Source organism: Prenolepis imparis, unplaced genomic scaffold (genome assembly GCF_030444845.1).
Source record: "Prenolepis imparis isolate NDT839.2.m4 unplaced genomic scaffold, iyPreImpa1.0 SCAF_14, whole genome shotgun sequence".
Taxonomy (NCBI): Eukaryota; Metazoa; Arthropoda; class Insecta; order Hymenoptera; family Formicidae; genus Prenolepis; species Prenolepis imparis.
The window spans coordinates 1,256,807-1,269,831 of record NW_028141172.1 but is presented as its reverse complement, the minus strand read 5'-3'; the positions used below and the strand labels follow the sequence as shown (position 1 = coordinate 1,269,831).

General features: G+C 36.1%; 1 protein-coding gene across 3 annotated transcripts in view; it reads right to left on the bottom strand.

The window, feature by feature from the left end:
• LOC145945031 (uncharacterized) overlaps window positions 1-13,025 on the bottom strand; it is a 147,658-nt gene that overhangs the window by 104,613 nt on the left and 30,020 nt on the right. The gene's annotated exons all lie outside the window — the stretch shown is intronic.

The following is a 13,025-nucleotide window of genomic DNA, read 5'->3' as shown; positions in this document are numbered from 1 at the left end:
TGCTGAAGAATATACTTTTGTAAATATGATGCAAGATATATTGAAGTTTAAAAAAAACTTTTTTATTCTACTATTAAAAGAATTTTTTCAATAAAACAAATATTATTGTAAAATTTTGACTCTTATTAAAATTGATCAGACCTGATTATGAAACTTAGAATCTACGTTGCGTTCTTGTATTACTGCAGAGCAGAGTTATACATAGTTATACACATATAGCTGCAGATCTAAAAAAAAATAGATAAATTTGATATATCTATATTTATTTTAATAAAAAATAATCATTATATGTGTGAAAATTGATCAATAAATATCATTATAAAATTGCGAAATTATATACATTAAATATTGCATATTACACATACATAATTTTATTATTCGAAATTTCTTAACAGTTAATAAAAATCATATTAAGTATTCACTTCGACACGGAATTAAAACCATAAATATATTTAACGGCACCTTTTGAGAGAGGCGGCTTTTAATTTTCCTCGCAAGCCGCTCGTAATCTCTTTATTATTGAAATATAATTTACGATATCGTTTAGTAATAGTTATGCCGAAAGAGACATACTGATATTTAAATAACAGTTGGTACCGTCCGGGATTGGTCGCTGCAATAAAAAGAGCTTCTTTATCGAGAGCTTGATAATATTATTGGCCCCGAGAACCGTCGGAACGACAAGAGTTAACGAGTCAATCGCGTTTCGACACCGCTTCGAAACACGCCTACCGATAAATAATGCTTTATTACTTAGTTCGTTCTGCCAATCGCTCGTGCTTCTGCGGGCATATTAAATTCAATCTGCGATATCGAAATCGAAAGCCGATTGCCACGCCTTGTTCGCCAGGGATATTGCCTGGTAAAAGTTTCACACGACGCTATACACTCTATTCATTATTTATTTTCCATCAAAAGAATATATTAATATTTCCAAAAATAACAATTTTCATGAGTTAATTTATTTATGCGTGATTATGCTATTGAAATAATTAATTAACAATTTAATAGTTATATTCCTGATTTATTATAAAAAAATGAATTTCTAAATTTTTTTCTATATTGAAGTTTTTATAGCAATAAGATGAAAACCGGAACAATATCTTATAAAGAAACGCGCGCTGTATAATCCAGGACTCAATGTGCGAGGATCGCGAGCTCAGCCAGCTAATAAATCGACTCAGTATCACGCCCAGACTGTGGCTGATTCGGATGGTAATGCGAAGGGTGCGACCTAATATATAGTGGATGGCAATAATAAGCGTCGCCGACGTGGGCTTCGTTGTCAATGGCACCGATTTTTCTCGCGAACGACGAGCATTCGATTGTCAGCAGATCGTTTTGAATTTCATAAGCAACTGACTGTTACATTAACGGACGCCGATGACATCTGAATGTGCTACTCCGCTTTCGAAAATCATTTATTTATAACCGTTTATTTAAACTTTAAACCATTGAGAGATCACATTCATTTAAATTTTTTGGTGAATTTTCGCCAAAAAGGTTTGCAGTATTATATTTATAATTAAAACCATGATTTCACATGATATAAGAGATGCTGATACCTAGTAATCTAGATTATTCGCAAACATTTTTTAAATATTCATGGTAACATGACGAAACAAGAAGAACCCCGTGACAAACTCGTCGAGAAATTGGCGTGGCACGAGCGATTTGACATCGTCTATTCGGCCGATTTGGTACAACGTATGCCATTTCGACGTCGCGCTCTCGCACAGAGAGAACCGGGGGTCCACTACTGTCATGCAAAACCGCGCCACGAATCTCGAATCGCGATACGATTGCCATTCGCGCACAGGCGGCGTCGATCCTGAGGGGAGAAAGCATGAGGAAGCACCACCGAGGGAAACGGGAGGATTCGAGAAATCGTATCGAGAGTCGAATCGATATTTCCGCCCGGCGCGCGATGCGACGGTTTCGTCGTCGACGGCATTCTTTCTTTTTTTATTTCTTTTTTCTTTCTTTTTTTTTTACTCTCACACGCGGCAGCAGCTATGCGATATTTAAGCGGTCCGTTGAATTTCCATCTCTCTTTCAAATTAAATCGGCGACAGCGGAAAATAATTAATCAGCTTAAATTTCAGAAAAATCACGCATGTTATTTTTCTTTAGAACAACCGCTGAATGACGATATTTATGAAATATTCAAGCAACGTTTAATCTTATAAATTATTACGAATAAAATCGCTGTAATTTTTTTATTTTAATTCACTTTTACATGTCCAAAAAAATCGATTCTTCAAATTTTTGATAATGGTACGAGAGATAAAGAATATCGCACTAATCCTATATGAAATTGGATCTCGGTAAAATCAGCTAGTTTACTCGCATGTTGTAGTTTATGGACAAAAAATACTGAATCTGCAAAACAAAAAATGTAATAAGTTCAAGGCTAAATAATGGACAGTTACTGACTTTTAGCTAGTCAAATAGTACTTGCAGAACCTGAGCTTTTGTATTTGACTGGTTGTAGGTCAGTAACTGTACATTATTTAGTTTTGAGCCTATTACCTTTTGTTCAGCAGGTTATAAACTACAATATATGAAAGAAACTCATTTTACTGAGATCCAACGTCGTATATAGAATTAGTGCTGACTTCTTTGATCTTCCATTAATTGGATATAATTATCCATAATATATACATAGTATATATTGACATATACAAACATGTAAATTAGGTTTTTTACGATAGTTGATCCTGCGTTTATGTATATATTTTTAAAAAATACTAACTGTTATGTGAAGAATTTCAATTTTTAAATTTATGTTATATCAGAATGTTATATCCGAATTTAAATTTTCAATTTATATCTCTTTTGCGAATGTGTATCACGCACTTGTCGTATCGCTGCGACAACTCCGGTATCGTGTGCAGAAGACACCCTTAAAGGATTTTGGGTATGCGAAAGGGCAGGGTAAAAGGCATCAGGTAAGGCAACGCGCACGCTTACGAGGTCACGATAAAGGGCTCGTATGAATAATTTCTAATCGGCCGTTAACGTTCCCTGCCACCTAAGTAATTCGATACGCGCGTTCGCTCGCAGGTCAATCGTGCGTTCAAGTCGGTTACAGAACAGGTCGACGCGTATCCTGGCCGAAAAGATGTAACACTTAAGATTCAAGAGTTTTCACGGAGAAATAAAAAAAGGGAAAAGTAAATTCGAGATACAAAAAATTACGTAGGTTTAATTTCCATCAAATATAAATTTTCGTCTTATCTTAGTTGAATTTGACTTTATTTCGAGTCTTTTCGAACTTCAAAGGCAATGTGTTCTAAAATGACCTCTATTAAGCTAGCAGAACCAAATCGGCAAAATTAAACGGGACATATCACATTATTTAGTATCCATTTTGTACTAATTTGTACCATTAATAAAAATTTTGTACCCCGTGCCGTTTTCAAAAAAATCGTGGCGCTGCTACCTTAAAAAAAAGCTAGCAGGACCACAAAAAAAATAAGAAAAAAAAATTAAGAGCAGGAAAACAAAGTACTGAATTTGTACTAATTTGTACCATCAAAAAAAATTAAATATTTTTATTTATTCGGCAATAAAACAATCCCAATTGATCTCAGCCCTATTAGGTTCAAGAGTAAAGTACTCTTTCTTATTAGCAAAATCAATCGCTACTTGTACACGCGACGCGGCATAATATGTACCGTCAAAATATAAAGTTTTAGATTTTGTACCCCCGCCGTTCCTTCGAAAACTACCCCCGACCCCTATTAGGCTCAAGAGTAATGCGGTGCATTGCTGTGAAAATTCTGTGAAAGTTTCTTTTCTTTATAATCAAATGTACGAATTTTATAAACGCTCCTCGTATAATAAAATAATTTTTATAAATTCTAAAAAATATTTTTTTTAAATAGAAACTTACAGAATTTATATAAAAGTTTTTCTCAGATTGTCAGAATTTTATTGTGGTTGTCAAAATCTGTCCATTGACGTTACAAAAAAATTTATTTTACTTGCGAAAAATTTATATAAAAATTCATTAAGCGATAAAAGCGGATGCGCGATACTTTGCACTCTCAAATTCTACGATTGAGAATAAACGAAGAAATATCTCGTTTTGCACAACAATCATACTTCGAGCTAACGTCGGGATAGCAACAGTAACTTCGAGCAAAGATTAAGTCCGAGGCGGAAGAAGGCGGAATCGATTGATAGGATCGACGCGAATGGGGTTTGCTCGGTTCTTCTCTCCACGCATATTCGCATCTCAAAGCAACTCGAACTCGCTTAGGCACGGTTTCATATAAGACCAGGGTGTTATAGCACAGGCGTTATAATAAGGCAGGAGAAGATACCCATTTCTGATACTAATCTGATAGCATCTAGACAATCTAAGAAATGAGAGCGCAATTTCTCGTAATGAGCTAAAATCGGCCTAAGTGTAATTCAGGCAATTCAATGCGATACATATGGCTGGTAGACGGTATAAGAGCAGGGATCCATTAACGACTATCTCAAGACAATCGATATTACCTAAATGTATTTTATTCAAAACGCCAGAAATGTATTATTAATCACTCGATCGATTGTTAATTGCACAATACGAGATGTATTCGAATACAAGTAATATATGTATATGTATATATGAATAATTAACAAAATAATGATTGTGTATAAATATGTCGTAACATAATGATAATTTATAATGTCCATATTCTATTGTTTTGATTTTTATTCTATATACAGACGATTAATGTATTGCAGAACTTATCCTTATTTTAATTACTCAATTCGATTGTTTTACTGTGCATTTTCAATCCAAATTATATTTAAATGAAAAGTTAAATAAAATATCGGATGAAATATATTTAACTCTAAGTATTGCCGAAATATTTTACGTGCTCTGTATACATACACATACGCGGAATATTAAATTGTGAACAAGCATTTTAAAATAATTGATCGCGCGGGCTGATAATTGCTAATTAATAATTATATGGAATGTGATCGCATTTCGCATGATATTATGCATGATAACATGATAATATATGGAATCTTTACCTTATTCTCGTTCGAGTCTCACCATACTAATAACGACGAGACTGTGGAATGCCTATCTCTCTATACCAGCACATAAATATTTTAACAAAGAATTATCAAAACGAAGTATTCTTTGGCGTCGCCTATTGTTCACCACTATTGTTAACATGCTTCGATTACATTTATTGTTCGTGACATTCAAACAAAAAATAGTGGTGACGAGAGACACTCCGTCGACTTTTCGATAATTTATATATACATAATTCTGCTCAAAAACGCGCAGTGAAACAATCGAATCGTAGGATCGAATAAATAAAGATAAAGATAAGCTCCGTGATAACATTAATTGTCTAATAAATAATTAATCTTTGTAGCACTTATAAGGTGAGGATAAAAAATAATTGAGATAGGAATTTGGCTTTATGTAACTGGCAGTTTTTTTCTCATTTTTGACTAATAATTATTCTTAAAAAATTGTTTCTAAAAACTTGTAGGAATCAAAAAACGAACACGACACTAAAATATATTGTTTAATAAAAACCTATAACAATAACTAAATTTGAAAAGAAATTTACTTTCAGAAAAATATAATAGTTTTACAGGCATATTTTCTGCAGATACCAATTTTGAAATTTTTGAAAATGAAAATGTTTTATTCTTTCCTCTAGGTAAAAATGCAGACAGAATGACACGGTTGAACAAAAGAAAAGAGAAACAAAAAGAGAAAAGGAAGAGAAGAAGGAGAGAGAGAAAGAAACTATGCAAATAAATTCGAAAATATTTATAAGATATTCAATCTCATCACTAGAATTAAGTCAAATCCTTAATAAAGCTTGAAAAATAAATATATTCGCAAATAGCTTTTTATGAAAAAATTGTCAAAATAAAACATCATTTTTTACTCACAAGCGCAAACTTTAACCTTGTAAACTTTTGTATTATATGTGTGTATTAGAAAAATATATTAAATATGCAATAGCTTTTTCTATTTTTAAATGTTCTTTGAAATTATTATATTCCATACGGACTCATAGATTTGTAAAAAAATTTTTAGATCTATGAATATTAAAGAAAAAATCTCCAAATCCTTATTAAGACGGATAGACATTCGATACTGCTCTAACTATTAGAATTCATTGATCCATAAATTATCTCGCTTTCTTATACTATCTTCGCGTATACATACACATATTTGACAATCTCGGAGTAAGGACAGAATCGGCGCAAATCTACCGGACGATCTAGTCCGACTTAAATCCCCCGGAAATAAACGGATTATTTCGATCGAATCGCATCTGTCGAGGTAATAAAAAAAAGATAAAAACACATCATAGAGAGAAAGAGAGAGAGAAAAAAAAGAGAGAGAGAAACGCTCGCGGGAACCGTTTCAGTATAGTCGCATTTATACGGCCGCGACGGTGGGCGGTTCTCGCATACTTACAACAATGCGATCGGATTATCCAACATCCTGTATATACGGATCGCTTATACGATACATATACAGGGTGATGTGTAACTATGCGCTTGTAAGTCGCATTAGAACCGGGTTATGTTCTATTTTTCCGGTATCATAATCCGATACTATATACGTAGGAAGAATAATAGGAAGGATGCAAGATGTGATGAATCTCTAAAGTAGACGATAAAATGTGTAAGGTAGAAAAAAATGTTATAAATATATATATTGCATATATATTTGTTCGAAGATTATCCAAATTAAAAAAATATGTCGCAAGGAGAATATTTTTACGCGCGAAAAATTATTGGATGCACTGTTGTTCTAAATTCACTTCTATTTCCGGCACACCGTATATGAGCGAGTACGCGCAACTTTAAATCGTCCACGGGGGCGAACTACCCGCCCTACAAAGGGGAAGTTATTCTCTCGTAGATCTCGTATCTGTCTCGATCTTCGCGCAAAAGCGTGCAACGATCCGGCAAAGTCTTCTCTTTGTGGTTCTTTGTGGTACTTTACCGCCGCCCGGATTTTGCCCCTGCGTACTCGTAATCTTATTTACCAGGAGATCCGCGGAGATCCCGACGTATCCTATGGTACTCCATGGGAACGCTAATTTCATTGCGCCGACAATTCGAGAACTTTTTCAAATCTATAAATGCCGCGTTGCTCAAAGTTTTTTCTTACAAAATATAGGTCTTATGAATTTTTTAATCAGTTCTCACGTCTAATTAAATCTTAAAGCATCTTTCGATTTAAGGTATATGCTTTATCTCGATAAGCTCTCAAACGCACTTTTAATTATTTAAATGTCTAAATAATTTGAAAACAGAACAATTATCTAACAAATAAATTATTTCTTTCCTAATAAACTAAGAGGTAGAATCGTTTTCACAACAATCTTTACTATTTACAAGATAAAGTCTTCCTTGGCAAAATTAATGAGCGATAGCATCGACAGTTCTGCAACGGACGTCTGCTGTCATAATCGATTTCTCGAGTAAATACTCGAGAGGAATCTGCTCTCCCCTCGCATCGGTGGCATCGAATTACGATATCCCCGTTCGTACGAATAAAAGCCAAGACAACGTATATCCACGCCCGGTCTTTTTCGATCCTCCTAATCTGGAAGATGGCCGGATAACGTCAGTCAATTGGCGATCGACTGACTCGGAGACCGACTCCCTTTCTTTCTTCCAGCCTACCATTGTGGGAAAATGTATCGGACAATTGTATACCGGACGGCCCGTCTATTGTGCCCTGCTAAATGATAGTGCAGACTCCTTCGATCTTATTCGAGCAAGAAAAGAGTGTTGTGGAGAATCCGGAAAAAATTACTTTCGCGCGCGATCGACTCCCTACTCATACTCTTTATACGTTGAACAATTACTTTATTTTCCTCAAATAAAATTATCAAATTTTTTTCTAAGAAATAACAGAATTAAAATCTTTTTCTCTTTCTCTCTCGTCTAATATAATTAATGCAAAAATTATATATCAATCATAAATATCAAATTCTTTGTTTTGTGTATTGTAAACTATAGATCGAAGATGTCTGTGTGATGGGTTTCTCTTTCGAGGTAAACGGCACACGTCAGAACGAAATGTTGTGACATCAGGAGGGAAGGTGGAGAAGAGTGAAAGAGGGAGATTCGATGGCGCAGTGGAAAGCGCGAGGATTTATCCGGCGAATGCCGGTTTCTCGCAAGCCGCGATTTATTTGCCCGGACTAAAAGCTTAGAGACTCCCGCTGCCTATTGCACTCTGGGAATACCAACCGCCGGTGTATTCTGTATTTGTAGCCTCTCGCATTCTCATCTATCAGTTCGACGACGCGTGAGTGTCGCCGATCCTCGGTGATTTGCGCGTTTTGCCGTCGCGTCGGAGAGATAATTCTCTACGATTTTGTCGTCAAGATAGTCGAGAAACAGTCACGTTTTAGATGACACAAAACTAACACAAAACTAATTTTTAAAATTTTGCAAAATATTCGAAAAATCTAGTAGAGAGAAAGAGAAAAAAATCCTCCCTAAGAATCTCAAGTGATATCGTGCAGCGACAAACAAAAGCTCTTCTCCTCGAGGAAGATTACTTCGATTGAGAGTCCCGATGGTTACGCGGGATTTTTCGCGCATCGTTGCACGTTAAAGGAGGCATTATCCTCGCAGGTGTATCCCTCCGTCGTGCATTCTCGACGGGCGGACACGCGCGAACATATATATAGTAGGTCGTAGGAAAGAAATCCCGGATAAGCTCCGAATTCGGGATTCGCGCGTCGGGATCCCCTCGGTTCCTTACAGGACAGGCTACCGATCGCCGACACAAGGTACATTCATACACGCGGTCCACGGCAAGGGTCCGTCTCAATTCCTCCGCGAAATTAAGCCTATTTCCGCCGGAAGCCTTCTTTACAGAATAGTCCATCTCTTTCGTCTATTCGATGCTTATTCATTCCTTGGATTTTTTTCTCACCGTGCGTCGTCTCATACTCTCTTTTTTTTGCATAAAATGTCTTTGTTATTGTTAAGATATAATGTTCATCATATTGTTAATTTTTCTCAATGTATTTTCTTCCGAGTAATGACCAATTAAACGATCGATTATACAGAATACGCGAACAAAACTGTCACTCTTTTCCGGTGCATCGATTCGTTTGCCGAGGCTCTTATTTAGCCGCAGGATGATCTCGGCACAATTTAACGAACAATCGTATGAACCGGGACCCTTTTGTAGGTGCAAATTCGCATGTAAGTAGGTGGCGAGACGGATTCTGCCCCGTTCCCGAAACGCTTTTAAAGGGCTTACCGCGAGCATTAGCCGGGCATTAGCTCTCCTCCCTCCCCTTCTCTCTCTTTCTCCTCTCTCTCGATCTCTCTCTCTGACCCCTGTTCAGTTTTGTTCCATCGTCTAGTACCTACATGCCGCCAATGTTCTGGGATTTGTCGCGCTTCGCTGTTATTAATTATTTGCGGCTGGCTCGGTCAGAACACGAATCCGAAACACTCGTAGGCCTTCACTGTAGTTCTTACGCTGTAGCAATAATGATATTGGTTTGTACACTAGCCAAACTACCGCGAATAAATTGCACTCTTGCATTCTACAAATTCTGAAATATATTTTTAGAAATATATATATATATATATTTTTAATAAACCATAACACAAATAAAATAAAATAATAAAATTTATAAAAACTATTTTCCAAAAAGTAATATTAAATAAATTTATTTATGCAAAATTGACGGTCAATTTATTCGATTGAGATGCAAATTAGCTAACGCGAGAGTTCGAATGTAGAAATCAAAAATTTCCAGTTGTCTATTTTAGATTTGTTCCTAAAAATATATATCAAAATTCACGGAGTAAAATATTAAAATTTAAAAATTTTAAATGTTATAATTTGAAAATTATTACAAGCAGATAAGTCGCCAAATAAATAATCCGATTACAACGCTCCTACGCGACCCGAGATTGTTAAAAGTTATAAAATTTATTATAATAAATTGTGTGCAGCAATCTACAACATTTATACAATAGCGTATAAGATGGAGGATTGGACTCTTGCAAAATAAAGAATAAAAAGATCAAAATTTTATTTTTGCAATTTGCAAATTCAAAGTAATGAAACTGAAATAAAAAGCTATGTGGAAAGAGAGATTTGCGGAGAAAGAATTATTTTTATATTTCTTCAAGAATTCAACCATTTCTTTCTCATAGCTCTTCGGCAAATATTTCATTACGCGTTAACATCTTTAGCCGGGTAAGTAATATTGAATAGAGACTTGTTGTCGGAGAACCGCAGGCATCACTCTAATCGGGAGAAATTATCGCCTGTCACACGGCGCGGCGTATCTTTCTCTCGCGCAGCCGAGATTTACACTCAGGGCGTTATTCAGCGAAGAACCCGAGGGGTGAAGGACCCTCTGCCCCCGGTCTGAGCGATCGGGCACCCCTCGAGCGACCTCGAGGGTGGCGCGTCTCTCTCTCGGCCCCTCCCGAAACAAAACATATTGTCCGAATTTAATTGTGGACGGGGTGCATTAGATATTCATACGCTGCGTGTTCGGCGACGCGTGCGACGATTCTAGCACGTGCATGTCGCGTCCTGGTTGAGCCGAGGGAATAAATCTCCTTCGGGATAAACACCTCGCGCCCTTCGTGTCTTCCCGGACTCCGAGCGGCATTTTAGATTAATCAGTTTGGAAGCGACGAAAGAGACGTTCGAAACGAGCCGATCTGACATTAAGAAACTAATCATTTCTCGCGAATTAAATTGGTCATTTCGAAAATAGTCCAAGAATCTCGAAACTATTCAGATAATTTTAGCAGTTATTTCTCGCAATATTATAAATGTTCTAAATAACCAAGACGTTATATATTAAAGATTAACTTATTACATTAATTCAATCTGCAGATACACCGAGAGAATTTTCTCTTAAAATTTACCCTGAAAATCATGGTAGTCGTGGGACAATATGGTATGGAAAGAATTTTATGAGAATTTCTCTGATTAATATTTATCACAATAAAAATAATAATATCTATCACAATAAAATATAAAACATGTTTGTGATTAATTTTACTAAACTGCATAGTGATAAATATTAATCAGAGAAATTCTCATAAAATTCTTTCCATATCATATTGTCCCACGATTACCATGATTTTCAGAGTAAATTCTAAGAGAAAATTCTCTCAGTGTAGCGTGCGCAGATTGTAGAAATAAATTTTTGTTATCAATCAATGTAGTTATTCTACGAATGACGTAGATGGAAGGAAAGCATAGGGTTGGCAAATCGACCACATTAGTGACGAAGCGATATCCAAACTCGATCATCCCCTTCGACCAAGTACCCTTATTGGCACTTGGGAATAAACAAGAGACGATCAATGGGCCATAAAGGATGAAATCGAGTGTCCACACGGAAAATATAGCTCCATAAATATGCTCGCAATCCACGTCACTTTGCAATGCCGTTATTATCCCTTTCTGCCATTTCGCAGAACGATCAATTCAGAATTGCGTTCTTTATATCCTTAAATAACAAATCACAAAGATAGTATATTGACTCAATTATAACATAAGGTTATCGATCGCATTTAACGTAATACTTAAAACTTAATGTAATTTAAAAAAATCACATTTAGATAAAATATTTCTTACTAAAAGTATTATGAACTTTATATTTTCTCGACTATCCATATGTTTAAAAACAAAAATTTTCTTCTATAGAAATTTAGCATTTTATATCTTTGATGTCTCGAAAGATCTGTGTAATCTCAATTTTTGCAGTTTTTAGAGAAACGTAAATTTTGGATATTTAAAACTTGATTAATTTTTATACTTTTTTTTTCTTCTTTAGATCAAATAATTTTATTAACTAATTATTTCTTTCAAAACAACATAATTAAATACTATATCGCAACGATAATTAAGTTTATCTATATTGGAAACTGGAAAGATTTATTTGCCCAACAATTTCTCGATGTCTTTCTACGCATGGTCACCCTCATTGTACGAATCGTCGCAGTTAAGTTACTAGAAAGAAGCACCCGTGACCTATTCCGGTTTAGCTTTCAACCTTTTCCACTTCAATTACTGCCATTGCCGAAGCACGACGCCATTGCCGAGCGAAGTGCTTGCAAAGGGTTAACTCGCTGCGAAGAAAGCACCTCGCAAAAATTTCCTCAGCGGAGTCCCGCAAAAAAAAAAGAGCAAAACGGCGAGAGCTACCATTTTGTTGCGTTGTGAAACGAACACAATGTCCTACCAGAATAAATGCGGATACAGAATTGACGAAGGAGAGAGCGAGAGAATATAGAATAAAGGAAGGGGAAATATACAGGGAAGGAAAGCATGGTAGAGCGGTTCGTATCGAAGGAGGGAAGTCGTTTTCTTATTTCCATTCTTAGCCAGCGTTCTCTCGAATTCTTGATACTAGCACCCACCATTCCGCCTTCGTCCCACCTTCTTCATGATCCTCCCTGTCTCCCACTCTTCATGGGCTGGGTTCGTCTGTGAAAGTAGGGGTGGTGGCAACAGAACAGTTACAGAGCTCTTCTCTCTCTCTCACTCTCTCTTTCGTTTTCCATCTCTCTTTCCATTCTATCGACTCCTACTCTCGATTCGATCTAAATTTAAATTCAAATTGTAACTTGGACGCAGAGGAATCCTTTTTATAAATTAATAGAGAATATGAGTAAGTTTCAAATTGAACGTCATATGTAAAAATACCAGGATAAAATAGGCTCAATAATGAAGAATTATCGATTCTCATGACAATATTGACAATATTAATGGAATACTATGATATCTCCTGTCTACGCAATTTCCTACGTTTGCTCTATCATCCTCAACTTCTTGACTCTTCCCAACTAGACAAATCCCGAAGACGTTAATCGATAAAACGAGAAAATGATTTCCAAACACTTGGAGCATGATTATCGCTTGGCGAAGGACCGTTTTCGCGTCCAAGGGAAGCCTCGTGCTCCTCATGATCACGACGCAGGCCCATCGAGAAAGGTCGGTGCACGCAGCCAAAGAGAGACAAGCC